The sequence below is a fragment of the Carcharhinus amblyrhynchos genome, chromosome X, assembly GCF_965287045.1.
Source record: "Carcharhinus amblyrhynchos chromosome X, sCarAmb.v2.hapA, whole genome shotgun sequence".
In the NCBI taxonomy this organism is placed as follows: domain Eukaryota; kingdom Metazoa; phylum Chordata; class Chondrichthyes; order Carcharhiniformes; family Carcharhinidae; genus Carcharhinus; species Carcharhinus amblyrhynchos.
In genome coordinates this window covers 7,978,242-7,994,722 of record NC_137359.1, presented here as the reverse complement: position 1 = coordinate 7,994,722, position 16,481 = coordinate 7,978,242, and the positions used below count along the sequence as shown (strand labels likewise).

At 46.4% G+C, this 16,481-nt stretch overlaps 1 protein-coding gene and 3 non-coding genes across 4 annotated transcripts in view; 3 read left to right on the top strand and 1 right to left on the bottom strand.

The window, feature by feature from the left end:
* Window positions 1-16,481, top strand: part of LOC145361871 (uncharacterized) — a 70,761-nt gene that overhangs the window by 43,682 nt on the left and 10,598 nt on the right. The window lies entirely within an intron of this gene.
* trnaq-uug (transfer RNA glutamine (anticodon UUG)) lies at window positions 1,019-1,090 on the bottom strand. Its single transcript has one exon. It is a non-coding gene; the product is annotated as a tRNA-Gln (tRNA).
* trnak-cuu (transfer RNA lysine (anticodon CUU)) lies at window positions 5,636-5,708 on the top strand. The gene has a single exon. It is a non-coding gene; the product is annotated as a tRNA-Lys (tRNA).
* trnaq-uug (transfer RNA glutamine (anticodon UUG)) lies at window positions 6,588-6,659 on the top strand. The gene has a single exon. It is a non-coding gene; the product is annotated as a tRNA-Gln (tRNA).

Here is a 16,481-nt window from a genome sequence, read left to right as displayed (position 1 = left end):
CAAACCCAAGATCAAGATCATTCTGGTGTGCTCCACGTGCCTATCCAATAACCGCTTGAAAGTTCCTAAAGTGTCCGACTCCACTATCACAGCAGGCAGTCCATCCCACACCCCAACCACTCTCTGAGTAAAGAATCTACCTCGGACACCCCTCCTATATCTCCCACCAGGAATCGTTCAACAGGTCCAGGCAGCGGGCGATCGGGGGGGCCATCCGTCCCGACTGTTTGCCCCTCCACCACGACTACGTTCACGGCCAGGTGTCCCTGGAGAGGGAGCACGCGGTGTCCGCGGGCACAGTCGACGCCTTCCACGCCCGTTGGACACCGCAGGGGCTGAGGTGCGTTATAGACCCCGACAATCACATTTTGATTTGACGTGTCTTAAGTTTCCTTTGTACTTTTCGTTTCTGTTCGGGCCTGTTCCTTTTGGGGAGCCGCCCCCTTTTTCTTTGTCCTAATGTAATTTGAGTTTGTTTACTTGGTTTGACCCGAAAGACCCCTCCCCTCCCCTCCCCCCATCAGGAACCATATAGTTATGCCCCCTAGTAACAGCTACATCCACCTGAGAAACTAGTCTCTGAACGTCCACTCTATTTATCCGCCTCATTATCTTATAAACCTCTATTAAGTCACCTCTCATCCTCCTCCGCTCTAAAGAGAAAAGCCAGGGCTCCCTCAACCTGTCCTCATAAGACCTACCCTCCAAACCAGGCAGCATCCTGGTAAATCTCCTCTGCACTCTCTCCAATGCTTCCACATCCTTTTTATAGTGAGGTGACCAGAACAGAACACAATATTCCAAATGTGGCCTCACCAAGGTCCGGTATAGTTGCAGCATAACCCCACGGCTCTTAAACTCAAACCCCCTGTTAATACAAAAAACAAAACAGCATAGGAAACAGGCCCTTCAAGCCTGCACCACTCATGCTTCCAACAAGACTATTCATTTCTATCCCTCCAAACTAGACAAAACCTCCCTTTGGCAAATCAAACATCAGCATTGACGAAGATAACTGAGGCTCTGCCGAGATTTGAACTCGGATCGCTGGATTCAAAGTCCAGAGTGCTCACCGTTACACCACAGAACCTCGCTAATAAACACTCACACACTATAAGCCTTCTTCACGGCTCTATTCACTTGAGTGGCAACCTTCAGAGATCTGTGGATATGAACCCTAAGATCTCTCTGTTCCTCCACATTCCTCAGAACCCTGCCGTTGACCCTGTAATCAGCATTCAAGTTTGTCCTACCAAAATGAATCACCTCGCACTTATCAGGGTTAAACTCCATCTGCCACTTTTCTGCCCAGCTCTGCATCCTATCAATGTCTCTTTGCAGCCTACAAGAGCCCTCCACCTCATCCACTACTCCACCAATCTTGGTGTCGTCAGCAAATTTACTAACCCACCCTTCAGCCCCCTCTTCCAAGTCATTGATAAAAGTCACAAATAGCAGAGGACCCAGCACTGGTCCCTGTGGTACATTGCTGGTAACTGGCCTCCAGTCTGAAAATTTTCCCTCCACCACCACCCTCTGGCTTCTATGAGACAGCCAGTTGCTTATGCGATTAGTACTTTGTGAAAAACTTAAATGAAATGTCCCTCATCAAATCAAACATTGGCATTGGCAAAGAAAAATTCCCCCTGGGATTTGAACACAGATAGCAGATTGCTCACGATTACACCACAGAACCCAGGACATAGAAACTGGCTGCAAATGAGCCCTCAAAGCATTTTACCTCGTTCATTCAAGGTGGCAGCAATAGCGCTGTGTCGTTAGGCACCACCATTGATGGGATCCAAGGAAATTTGACAAAATGCATCCAGAATGTTCTGAGTGGCAGCAGAGGGTAACTGTATAACATCGAACATAGAACATTACAGCACAGTACAGGCCCTTCGGCCCTCGATGTTGCGCCGACCAGTGGAATCAATCTAATGACCCTCTAACCTTAACTATTCCAATGTTATCCATATGCCTATCCACTGACCATTTGAACGCCCTTAAAGTTGGCGAGTCCACAACTACTGAAGACAGGGCATTCCACGCCCTTACTACCCTCTGAGTAAAGAACCTACCTCTGACATCCGTCCTATAATTACCACCCCTTAATTTAAAGTTATGTCCCCTTGTGTTAGTCATCACCATCCGAGGAAAAAGGCTCTCACTGTCCACCCTGTCTAACCCTCTGATCATCTTGTATGCCTCAATTAGGTCACCTCTTAACCTTCTTCTCTCTAATGAAAATAACCTCAAGTCCCTCAGCCTTTCCTCATAAGACCTTCCCACCATACCAGGCAACATCCTGGTAAACCTCCTCTGCACCCTTTCCAATGCCTCCACATCCTTCTTATAATGCGGCGACCAGAACTGTACGCAATACTCCAAGTGCGGCCACACCAGAGTTTTGTACAGTTGTAACATGATCTCACGGCTCTGAAATTCAATCCCTCTACCAATAAAAGCTAACGCACCATACACCTTCTTAACAATCTTATCAACCTGGGTGCCAACTTTCAGGGATCTATGCACATGTACCCTGAGATCTCTCTGCTCGTTGACACTACCAAGAGTCCTTCCATTAGCCCTATATTCTGTACTCCTGTTACTCTTACCAAAGTAAATCACCTCACACTTTTCCGTACTAAACTCCATTTGCCACCTCTCAGCCCAGCTCTGCAGCTTATCTATGTCCCTCTGCAAACTGTGACATCCATCCTCACTGTATACAACTCCTCCGACTTTGGTGTCGCCAGCAAATTTACTAACCCATCCTTCTACACCCTCATCTCGGTCATTTATAAAAATGACAAACAGCAGTGGCCCCAAAAAGGGGCTGTTCTTCAGACTGGAAGCCAGTGTCCAGTGGGGTCCCGAAGGAATTGGTTTTGGGGCCCTTGCTTCTGTGGTCAAAAAAGAGATTTAGACTTGAAGGTAGGAGGCGTGATCAATAAGTGTGCGGATGATACAACCTTTGGCGAGGTGGTAGTTAAGGGAGGAGGATAGCCTAAGCTCACAGAAGGATATAGGCAGGCTGGCCAGATCATAGAACCCTACAGTGCAGAAAGAGGCCCTTTGAATCTGCACCGAATACAATCCCACCCAGGCCTTACCCCCATATTATACCCACTAATCCCTCTAACCTACACATCCCTGGACACTAAGGGGCAATTTCTTAGCATGGCCAATCAACCTAACCCACACATCTTTGGACTGTGAGAGGAAACTGGAGTACCCAGTTCTGTGCTGTATGGCTGATTGACTATGACGTTGGGTGCCTCTTAATAAAAAGAATGAATGATTGTTGATACTGGAATGTGAGTTTCCAACCGTAGACTGAGTGACTTTTTGATTTTTTTTTCATTGCATTAAAACATGCCGCATAACTTTGATTTAGTTTGATTTGATTTATTATTGTCCCGTGTATTGGGATACAGTGAAAAATATTGTTTCTTGCGTGCTATACAAAACGAACTGTTCATAGAGAAGGAAAGGAGAGAGTGTAGAATGTAGTGTTACAGTCATAGTTAGGGTATAGAGAAAGATTAACTTAATTGCAAGGTAGGTCCATTCAAAAGTCTGACAGCAGCAGGGAAGAAGCTGTTCTTGAGTTGGTCGGTACGTGACCTCAGACTTTTGTATCTTTTACCCGATGGAAGAAAGTGGAAGAGAGAATGTCCGGGGTGTGTGGGGTCCTTAATTATGCTGGCTGCTTTGCCAAGGCAGCGGGAAGTGTAGACAGAGTCAGTGGATGGGAGGCTGGTTTGCGTGATGGATTGGGCTACATTCACGACCCTTCGTAGTTCCTTGTGGTCTTGGGCAGAGCAGGAGCCCATACCAAGCTGTGATACAACCAGAAAGAATGCTTTCAATGGTGCATCTGTACAAGTTGGAGAGAGTCGTAGCTGACATACCAAATTTTCTTAGTCTCCTGAGAAAGTAGAGGCATTGATGGGGCTTTCTTAACTCTTGTGTCAACATGCTGGAACCAGGACAGGTTGTTGGTGATCTGGACACCTAAAAGCCTGAAGCTCGCGACCATTTCTACTTCGTCCCCATTGATGTAGACAGGGGCGTGTTCTCCTTTACGCTTCCTGAAGTCGATGACAATCTCCTTTGATTTGTTGACATTGAGGGAGAGATTATTGTTGCCGCACCAGTTCACCAGATTCTCTATTGTCTATAACGTCTGTGAAGAGGATTATCTTCCATCTGGACGGGAATTTCATTTTCCTGTTTTTAACTGTGTATCTACAGAGCGAATTGAATCAAATCCATCCAAACACTCGGGAGTTTTCCCATTTCCATTCATTCACAAAAATATTCACGGAATTTGCAGTGGGAAATTAAATGGATACTGCGCCAGGTTGGTGTGGGGTTTGTTTTCAGTGTGTTTGTCTCTCCTTAGGTCTCTGTCAGTCTGGGTTTGAGTGCCTGTGTGGGTTTCCCTGTGTGTTTCAATGTGGTTCCAGTCCCCCTGGAAATACAAAAAAAACAACAAAGAACAACCCAGCACGGGAAACAGGCCCTTCGGCCCAACGAGCCCGCACCGCCATCTTAACAAAGCATTTTCCTACACCTACCTTGCCCCCGTGTGTATGCGAATGATACCCCTATTGTAACCAGATTCAGGGGAGAATAGTGTAGGGTCAATTTGGTACACCAATCAGCCTAAAAGCACATCTTTGGGGTGTGGGAGGAAACCGGAGCACCCGGAGGAAACCCACGCAACCACAGGGAGAATGTGCAAACTCCCACAGACACTGGCCCAAATCCATGTATCTGCACAGCTAGCAGTGATAGTCACTGAGCTGTTGTGGTGCCCATCTGCTGGTCCAGGATTAAGCACACACAACGACACGGAGTACTAGGCCACTCTCGAAACATCCAAGAGCAGCCCACGCACGACCCACCGTGTGCATGCCCCTCGTTTGACAACAAGGTGGACCGACACACCTACAGATTAAAAGAGACAAAACATTAACATGTAGTATTACATTTCCAGTATTGTCCCGAGGCTCTGACCCTTTTTAAAACCGTCTCCTATAACCCTCCATCCCTGTTTCACTCATGTGCCTATCTAAGTAAACCTTAAACAAGTCCAGCGTGCCTGCCTCCACCACCTTACTTGGTAGTGCATTCCATACCCCCACAACCCTCTGTGTGAAAAACCTCCCTCTAGTATCCAAATTATACTTCTCCCCCCTCACCCTTAGCTCGTGACCCTTCATGATAATCAATGCTTCACAAAGGTATTCACATTCGTTCAAAAGTTTACTCATGATTTGGTACAGGGAAAAATCAGAGTGAAAGGTTAAGGGGAGTTTGCAAGGAGGTGCAGTTAAGAAGTGGAAGGTATGGATAATGTTATTGACAATTGAGAGCAATGCATTGTCACCGTGGGACTCTGCAGCTCGGTAAATTGTAAACTTTGGAACATGCTGAAACATGAGATGGAAATACATATATAGAATCAAAATTAGTTTGCAAGCAAGACTGTATTGTTTTCCTAGACCAGCTAGAATATATTACTAAAACAATTCAAAATGAGCTTATAACAACAGTTTAAAGCTATTTTAATACATTTAGTTTCAAATGTATTAAAAACGGAGCAAGCAGCATTTGTGTAGGAGCCTAGCTAGCTCAGTCGGTAGAGCATGAGACTCTTAATCTCAGGGTCGTGGGTTCGAGCCCCACGCTGGGCGCAGTTGTTTTTCTGGGTGAACTCCAGCTCGCCATTCCTCCATCCCACTTTGTTCATCTCACAGTTGCTGGTTTCTAAACGTAAACTGTTTCCAATCACTGGAAGACAAAGAGTTTAATGTTTAATGCGAAGTTATCTTGTCATTTAGCCCGAGATTTGGGTCCAGATCTGCCTGATATTTCTGTCAGTGTAAATGGTTAAATCTGATGAGTGCCACCCAGATTGTTTCACCATCTCTTCCAGCAGCACTTTGCAGCCTATTAGTACCTGTGTGTGTGTGTGTGTGTGTGTTCTTCACCTCTTGCCCTTGTGACACTTCCAACTGCGAAACACAGCTACAAATCCGTTTCACTGATTCTGCTTTCAATCAGGATGGATTTTAAACAGGTTTGTTTAACGGATTATCAAAAACATGGAATCTTATTGGATCGAAATTAGTCTGTGACCCTGAAAGCACCGAACCCTAACCTCAAGACCACCACCTTCCTAATTCTCACTGATTATCGGAATGAGCTGAGTGCCATTTATCCACACTCTCCTCCCAGCCTGGTGCACCTTGTTCAGATTTGACATTGTTCAGATTTTCACACTCCTTTTCCAGTGTGACCAAAGCAGAGCTGTGACGATATGGTGTTTTTCAGCAGATTTACCGCAATACGATTTATAACAAGTTGACGCTAACATTGCTGTCTAAATGTGGTGAGCCACAATGACACTTAATGCAGTGGAAGGTAGCTCACTCATTTTGACAGCAGGAACCAGCAATATAAATACGAACTGCTGTGGGTAGTTGTCGGGACTGTGGAACAGGACTGATTCTTTTTCTCCCTGCTGCTCAAATTGGCACAAGTATTGAGCGATCAGTTCTAGCTACTGGTGGGGTTCTGTGGTGTAACGGTGAGCACTCTGGACTTTGAATCCAGCGATCCGAGTTCAAATCTCGGCAGGACCTTATTTCTTCCCTGTCAAAGCTGATTATTGATTTGCTGAAGGACTCTTTGTTCAGTTTCCCCACCGATTTTATGAATCAAAAGGACAAACTGCCAGCTGGTTCGGCTGCAATTCCAACGCACATTGCTGAGTCTCTGGAGGCAGGCGCCTGGAACATTAGTGATTTTTTTTCTCGTTTTTTTCGCTACCCTTTTACTCCTCTGTTGAACGAAAGGAGCAGTTGGTGTCAGACAACAACGACCATTCGACTGAAGTCTGGCAATTATTGTGTGTGTGTGTGTGTGTGTGTGTGTGTGTGTGTGTGTGCGGGCACACGTGTGTAGTTGTGTCTGTGTGAACATAGAACATTACAGCACAGTACAGGCCCTTCGGCCCTCGATGTTGCGCCGACCAGTGGAACCAATCTAATGACCCTCTAACCTAAACTGTTATCCATATGCCTATCCACTGACCATTTGAATGCCCTTAAAGTTGGCGAGTCCACAACTGCTGCAGGCAGGGCATTCCACGCCCTCACTACCCTCTGAGCGTGGGTGTGTTTTAGAAGAATGAGGGGAGATCTCATTGAGACGTATAAGATGATGAATGGGATGGATAGGATAGAGGTGGAGAGGCTCTTACCGCTCAGAAAGGACAGTAGGACTAGGGGGCACAGCCTCAAGATAAAGGGGGGGCGGTTTAGAAAGGAGTTGAGGAGGAACTTCTTCACTCAAAGGGTGGTGAATCTCTGGAATTCTCTGCCCGTTGAAGTGGTGGAGGCTGCCTCGCTAAATATTTTTAAGACGCAGGTTGATGGGTTTTTGATAAGCGAGGGGATTAAGGGTTATGGGGAGAGGGCGGGAATGTGGAACTGAGCCACGACAGATCAGCCATGATCTTATTGAATGGCGGGGCAGGCTCGAGGGGCTAGATGGCCTACTCCTGCTCCTATTTCTTATGTTCTTATGTGTTTTGGGAGAAAAGCCTTGTATCCTAGGCCAGGTCCTATCCATTCCAATGCGTAAAGGTTAGCACTGTGGACTTTGAGAAATCCGAGTCTGTGTTTCGGTGGAACCACTACTCTCGTCGCTCCCCCTCTTAAATGTGGATAGGCGAGTAAGTGAGAGATACCTTGCCTCTGAGCGCTTTGCATTCTTAAGCAGCCGTCCCCTGATGCAATGAGAGAGTCATTTGCTGCACCGTCCGCACTGTGTGGTGGGCTTTGCTGAAATTTCCACAGTGCTTCAAGTTCCACTTTCTGGGAATTTAAAATAAAATGCCCTTCACGCGCCTGGCAAAGGACAGCAAGGTTTCACTCAGTAAAATCTGAACCCAGATCTCCAGCTTATAGCATGAATCAATTCCAGCTTCCCAAACTGCCTGGATCCACTACAGTTCGCCTACCGCTGCAACAGGTCCACAGCAGACACCATCTTCAGTTAGGCCAAGAGGCTAACCGAAGAGTCACGCAGAAACGGCCATTCAGCCCATCGGCACAGCCCTGGGTAAACAAGCACCTCTCTATCCACCTCTCTATTCTATTCCCATTTTCCAACACTTGGCCCATTGCTTTGTGTGTCCTGACATCGCAAGTGCACATCTAAATACTTCTTCGATGTTAAGAAGCTCTCTGTCCCACACAAACCTTTCAGGCAGTGCGTTCCAGAATCCCGCCAACCTCGCATCCCCTCTAAACATCCTGACACTTACTTGAAATGTTCGACCCCTAGGCATTGATCCCTCCACCAAGGGGAAAGGGTTTATTCCTGTCTACTCTCGCTTATGGCCCTGAGCGTTCTGAGGAAAAAAGGCAGAGCTGAACAACTTAGTTGAAGGCTCAATCACGAGGGGATATGGGTTTACATAAGAAATAGGAGCAGGAGTAGGCCATCTAGCCCCTCGAGCCTGCCCCGCCATTCAATAAGATCATGGCTGATCTGAAGTGGATCAGTTCCACTTTCCCGCTTTCTCCCCATAACCCTTAATTCCCTTGTCTATCAGAAACCTATCTACCCGTGACTTAAATATATTCAGCAAGGTAGCCTCCACCACTTCAACGGGCAGAGAATTCCAGAGATTCACCACCCTTTGAGTGAAGAAGTTCCTCCTCAACTTCGATCTTATCTTACCCCCCTTATCTTGAGGCTGTGCCCTCTAGTCCTGCTGTCCTTTCTAAGCGGGAAGAATCTCTCTACCTCTACCCTATCCATCCCCTTCATTATCTCTATAAGATCCCCCCTCATCCTTCTAAACTCCAACGAGTACAGACCCAGTCTATTTAGTCTCTCTTCATAAGCAAACCCCCTCATCCCCGGTATCAGCCTAGTGAACCTCCTCTGCACTCCCTCCAAGGCCAATATATCCTTCCGCAAGTGCGGCGACCAAAACTGCACACAGTACTCCAGCTGCGGCCTCACCAGTGCCTTGTACAGTTGCAGCAAGACCTCCCTGCTTTTATATTCTATCCCCCTCGCTATAAAGGCCAGCATCCCATTCGCCTTCTTGATCACCTGCTGCACCTGCAGGCTGGGTTTTTGCGACTCGTGCACAAGGACGCCCAGGTCCCTCTGCACCGTAGCATGCTGCAGCTTTTCGCCTTTTAAATAATAATCCCTCCTACTATTATTTCTACCAAAGTGGATAACCTCACACTTGCTAACATTATACTCCATCTGCCAGGTCCTCGCCCACTCACTCAGCCTATCCAGATCCCTCTGCAGACTTTCCACACCCTCCACGCCGTTTGCTTTTCCACTCATCTTCGTGTCGAGGTGAGATGCAGGTGATTTAGGGGAGGGGGATGTGAGAATTTATTTTTTTACCCGGGTGATAGTCTCGAATGTGCTGCCTAGGAGGGTGCTAGAGATGGATTGTGTCACACTGTTTAAAAAGTATCTTGAAGAGTACTTGCCTGCATCTCCTTCCAAGCATTGCAAACTCCTCTTACATCTTTCACCTTAATATATTTGTTCCAAATAAACCAGGCAGGGAAAAACAGCCTCTCCAATGGACACTGTCAAATTGTCTCTCAATATCAGACTTTTCAATCAGATTTGTTCTCATTATCCTCAACTCCAGAATGAACAGACTCAACCCACTAAATCGCTCTCTCGGGACAACCACACAGGAGATTGCAGACAGCGAGGTAATAGAGGGAGCAAAGATGGAACAAAGATGCACAGACAGAGAGCCTGTGGGATAGAAAGATTCTGAGACAGGTACATGGGAAAGTGTCTTCCTCATGTCAGCGTGGGTTTCCTCCGGGTGCTCCAGTTTCCTCCCACAGTCCAAAGATGTGCGGGTTAGGTTGATTGGCCGTGCTAAAATTGGCCCTTAGTGTCCTGAGATGTGTAGGTTAGAGGGATTAGTGGGTAAATGTGTAGGGATATGGGGATAGGGCCTGGGTGCGGACTCAGAGGGCCTGTTTCTGTACTGTAGGGTTCTGTGTTCTAGGACAGTGAGAAGACGCTGACCCTAGACCTGGTGATGCAAGGTAAAATCTGGATGGTAATTTTACCACTGACACTAAATTGTGAAACTTCCCCTCAAGCTGCAATGAAAGGCAATTTGGACATGTTTCCTTGGGGTTTCAAACCGTCTGCACTGGAGTGTTTGTTGCATGTTGTCATTGGCTGAACACGTCACTGGTGTTGAAGAAGAAGGTGCCATTTTGCAGGAGAAACGTTTTTGTGGCAGAATTGGTCTGGTGTGGAAATTAAAATAACAAAAGCAGCGTGGATACAGCAAACTGTAAGCTGCTGGTCTTGTCATTTCTGGCAGGAGATTTTGAAGAATCCTGTCTCTGGCGAAATCGATCCGAGACGAAAATAATAAGCAAAGGGATATAGAGTAAGTCAGTTTGGAAGTCACAGTTCACTCGTCATCCTGAGAATCCAGTGGTTTGTGTCCATCCTGATGATATGCTTTGAAAGGTTAGTCATGGCATGAATCAATTCCAGCTTCCCAAACTGCCTGGATCCACTACAGTTCGCCTACCGCTGCAACAGGTCCACAGCAGACACCATCTCCCTGGTCCTGCACTCAACCCTGGATCACCTAGATACCTATGTCAGACTCCTATTTATTGACTACAGCTCAGCCTTCAACACTATTATTCCCACACAACTCATCTCGAAACTCCGTGGTCTGGGTCTTGGCTCCTCCCTCTGCAACTGGATCCTGAACTTCCTAACTCACAGACCACAATCAGTAAGGATCGGCAACAACATCTCCTCCACAATCATCCTCAACACCGGTGCCCCACAGGGCTGTGTTCTCAGCCCCCTACTATACTCCTTATACACCTATGACTGTGGCCAAATTCCCCTCCAATTCGATTTTCGGGTTTGCTGATGACATCACCGTAGTGGGTCGGATCTCAAACAATGACAAGACAGAATACAGGGATACAAACAAAGAACAACACAGCACAGGAAACAGGCCCTTTGGCCCTACAAGCCCATGCCGCCCTTTTTAACACTCAGTGAGTGCCTCATGCCAATCCTTCTTCTACCTACGACTTTTGTCTACGCCTCTTGGACTCCACAATAAAGGGGGTGCAAATTTAGAGAATTATATGTGCGCCCGATTAAGGGAGATCCAATTTAGGGACAATTTATTGACACCAATCAGCCTAAAAGCACATTTCTGGGGTGTGGGAGGAAACCGGAGCACCCGGAGAAAACCCACGCAAGCACGGGGAGAATGCGCAAACTCCCACAGACACCGACCCAAGCCAGAGATCCGACCCGGGTCCCTGTATCTGCACAGCAAACAGTGATAGTCACTGAGCTGTCGTGTTGCCCGTCAGTTGGTCCAGTTTAAGCGTACACTAACGATGTGAAGCACTAGGCAACTCTCGAAGCAATCTCAAAGCAAGGATGAGATAGAGAATCTGGTGAACTGGTGCAGCAACAATAATCTCTCCCTCAATGTCAACAAATTGAAGGAGATTGTCATCGACTTCAGGAAGTGTAAAGGAGAACATGCCCCTGTTGACATCAACGGGGATGAAATAGAAAGGGTCGAGAGCTTCAAGTTTTTAGTTGTCCCGATCACCAACAACCTGTCCTGGTCCCCCCCACACTGACTCTATAGTTAAGAAAGCCCCACCAATGCCTCTACTTTCCCAGAAGACTAAGGAAATTTGGCATGTCAGCTACAACTCTCGCCAACTTTTACAGATGCACCATAGAAACCATTCCTTCTGGTTGTTGTATCACAGCTTGGTATGGCTCAGAGTCACAGACATTTACAGCATGGAAACAGGCCCTTCGGCCCAACTTGTCCATGCCGCCCTTTTTTTCAAACCCCCTAAGCTCTGCCCAAGACTGCAAAGAACTACAAAAGAGCACAAATCCGTCACGCAAACCAGCTTTCCATCCATTGACCCCGTCTGCACTTCCCGCTGCCTCGGAAAAGCAGCCAGCATAATCAAGGGCCCCACACACCCCGGACATTCTCTCTTCCACCTTCTTCCGTCAGGAAAAAGATATAAAGGTCTGAGGTCACCTGCCAACCGAGTCAAGAATAGATTCTTCCCTGCTGCCGTCAGTCTTTTGAATGGACCTATCTCGCATTAAGTTGATCTTTTTCTAGCTGTGACTGTCACACCACATTCTGCACAACTCATTTCCTTCTCTTTGAACAGTATGCTTAGTCTGTATAGTGCGCAAGAAACTTTTCATTGTATGCTAATAACATGATCTACAGTCAGTGCGTTCTTTGCCAAGACACGTTTTAAATGTACCGTCTCAGGAGAGAAAAACTAATCATTTGTTCATGACACCAGCTGAGACTTGAGTTCATGTTACCCTGCAGAGGTTTGTTCTGCTGTTAATTAAACCCAGGAGAAAACTAAGGTGCCTGTGCAGTTTAGCTACTGCCTTAGGCATTTTGATCATTTTACAGTTGTTCCAATGGCGTCAAAACATATCTTTGTAATCGACAACAGCACCCTGGGGTAAATATCTTCCCCAGTCAATGAGAACAAGAAGAGGGAACAGGTAAGATTTGTAATGTCTGCAAAATAACATTCACATTTGACAATCTGTCTTTATGGAAATCAAAGTTAAAGAATGAAAGACATGAACAAGTAAGGAAAACATGAATGAATAATTTATGTTGATGCCTAAGCTTAAGGAGATCAGCCATGAGGAAGGGTTATGTTTGTGATATATGCCAGGTCCAAAATGCATTAAATTCATTAACCCTCTCCCTACTTCAAACACCCAGGGGAGAACACAAAACCCGAATCCGAAACACTTGGTGCTGCATTCGTACCAATGGGGGCCCAGGCATGCGTCCCAGGCAGCAGGAGGAGAGAATATTGCTGCACAGGGACAAAGGACAAAGAAAATTACAGCACAGGAACAGACCCTTCAGCCCTTTAAACCTGCACCGACCATGCTGCCCGACTGAACTGAAGCCCCGTACCCTTCCGAGGGCCATATCCCTCTATTCCCATCCTATTCAAATATTTGTCAAAACACTCTTTAAGAGTCACTATCATTTCTGCTTCCACTACTTCCCCCAGGCAGCGAATTCCAGGCACCCATCACCCTCTATGTGAATAACATGCGTCGTACATCTCCTTTAAACCTTGCCCCTCGCACCTTAAACCTGTGTGCCCGAGTTATTGACTCTTCCACCCTGGGAAAAAGCTTCTAACTATCCACTCTGTCCATGCCTCTCATAATCTTGTAGATTTCTATCAGGTCGCCCCTCAACTTCCGTCATTCCAGTGAGAACAAACCAAGTTTCTCCAACCTCTCTTCATAACTAATGCCCTCTATACCAGGCAATGTCCTGGTAAATCTTTTCTATACCCTTTTATCCTTCTGGTAGTGTGGCGATGAGAATTGAACACTATATTCCAAGTGTGGCCTAACTAAGGTTCTATGAAGCTGCAGCATGACTTGTCAATTTTTAAACTCAGTGCCCCGGCCGATGAAGGCAAGCATGCCGTATGCCATCTTGACTACCTTCTCTACTGGTATTGCCACTTTCAGTGACCTGTGTACCTGTACGCCCAGATCCCTCTGCCTATCAATACTCCTAAGGGTTCTGCCATTTACTGTATATGTGCCATCTGTATTAGACCTTCCAAAATTCATTACTTCACATTTGTACAGATTAAACTCCATCTGCCATCTCTCCGCCCAAGTCTCCAACTGATCTATATCCTGTTGTATTCTCTGATGGTCCTTATCGCTCTCTGCAAATCCGCCAACCTTTGTGTCGTCCGCAAATTTACTACAAAAACTAGTTACCTTCCTCCAAATCATTTATATATATATATGTATTACAAACAGCAAAGGTTCCAGCACTGATCTCTGAGGAACGCCACTACTTACAGCCCTCCATTCAGAAACGCACCTTTCATTACTACTCTTTGTCTTCTATGACTGAGCCAGTTCTGTATCCATTTTGAGAGCTGATGTCTGATCCCGTGTGACTGCATAATCTGTACCAGTCTGCCATGCGAGATCATGTCAAAGGCCTTACTGAAGTCCATATAGACAGCATCCACCACCCTCCCCTCATCAATCACCTTTGTCACTTCCTCGAAGAACCCAATCAAGTTAGTGAGACACCACCTCCCCTTCACAAAACCATGTTGCCTCTTGCTAACACATTCATTTATTTCCAAGTGGGAATAAGTCTTGTCTCGAAGAATCCACTCCAGTAATTCCCCTACCACTGATCTAAGGCTGACTGGTTTGTAATTACCTGGATTTTCCTCGCTGCCCTTCTCAAATTACGGAAAAACATTGCCTATTCTCCAATCCCCTGGGACCTCCCCTGTAGCCAGTGAGCATACAAAGATTTTCCTTAAGGCCCCAATAATTTCCTCCCTTGCCTCTCTCAGTATTCTGGGGGAGATCCCATCAGGAACTGGGGACTTGTCTACATTAATGTTATGTCAAGAACCCCAATACCTCCTGCTTTTTGATCTCAACATGACCCAAGCTATCTACACACCCTTCCCCAGACGCATCTTCCACATGACTGACACAGAGCACTCATTTAATACCTTACACATTTCATCAGGCTCCACGCACAGATTCTCTCCCCTTGTCCTTGAGTGGGCCAAACCTCTTGCTCTTTAGAAATGTATGAAAAGCTTTGGGATTTCATGACCCCTTTTAGCCCTCCTTACTCCTTGCTTAAGTTTCGTTCTACTGTCCTTGTATTCTATACTTGCTTTGTGTGTTCCCATCCTCTGATTAGCAACCGTACCTTGCTTGCACATTCTCTTACTCAACCTACTCTCTAGCTCCCCTGCAGTTAATTCACCTTTGCTTTGGGTCCCAGCCACCTGCCAAACTAGTTTAAATCCTCTTGTGAGACACTAGCAAACCTCCTGGCAGACTATTTATGCCCTTCCATTTTAGATGCAATGTGTCCTTCCTGTACAGGTCCCTCCTGCCCTGGATGAAATCCCAATGGTCCAAATATCTGAAACTCTCCCTCTACACCTGCTGTTTAGCTACGTGTTCAGCTGTTCCTTTAAATATCCCAATTTTAATGCAAAAAAGACCGGTGCAGCATAGGAACAGGCTCTTTGGCCAACCACGCCTGTGGGACACAGATGCCTCTCTAATCTAATATTTACTTGCCTCTACGTGGTCCATATTCTTCTATTCCCTGCTTTTAGGGTTTTAAGTCGGTCCACCTTGTTGTCCAACGAGGGGCATACACACGATGGGTCGTACAGGGGCTGCTCTTGGATGTTCGAGAATAGCCTAGTACTTCATGTCGTTAGTGTGTGCTTAAACTGGACCAGATGATGGGCAACACGACAGCTCAGTGACTATCACTGTTTGCTGTGCAGACACATGGATTTGGGCCGGTGTCTTGTGGGAGTTTGCGCATTCTCCCCGTGCTTGCGTGGGTTTTCTCCGGGTGCTCCGGTTTCCTCCCACATCCCAAAGATGTGCTATTAGGCTGATGGGAGGTAATAAGTTGTTCCTAAATTAGTTTTCCCTCAATGTGGAATGCCATAAGCGTAGAAAAGGGTCATGGGTGGAGGGGGGACTGGTAATGTTAAAATAGCAGCGCGGGCTGGTTGGGCCGAAGGGCCTGTTTCCCGGGCTGTTTTTGTTCTTTGTTCTATCCAGATGCCTCTTGAACATTGTTGAAGAATTTGTGAATTTCTATCCTGGACTCACACAGATGGCGCTGGGAGCGGTTCTCTCAAAGGAGTGAAAGTCTAGTTCCCAGTGCTGGTGTTTGTTGGAGTTGTTTGCTGCTTCGATATCTGGCGACAGTTTGCAGGCCAGCAATCTCCACGAAGCAGAGTCAAAGCCACCCCATAAATTCCTCCTCCTGGGCCTCTCTTTCATTCCTGTCACTGTAGTAAATTTTAGCAATCACATCTTCAACTAAAGGTTGTAAGAAAGGGAGTCGATGGCATCAACCTGGGAGAGGTGGAATGTGATCCAACTTCTCCACAAATGCTGCTACCAGTAAGTTAACATCTTACAACACTCGTCAACAACCCAACAGAAAGTAGCTGGTGTCATATCTGGTGTTTATAGAACATAGAAAAACTACAGCACAAACAGGCCCTTTGGCCCATAGGTTGCACCAATGATATCCATACCTACTAGGCTTACCTATAACCCTCAATTCTATTAAGTCACGTCTACTCGTCCAGAAGTCTCTTGAAAGACCCATGTTAGTTTGTTGTTTTATTTTATCATTGTGAGATGTTTCAAACCCCAAAAGGCGAAAATCCGGAAGACAAAACCCTGGTATTGGCAGTGAACAGAGTCAATGAATTGGGTAAAATGTCCCATTGAGCCTCCAACACCACTGAATAACATCATGGCGGATCCAC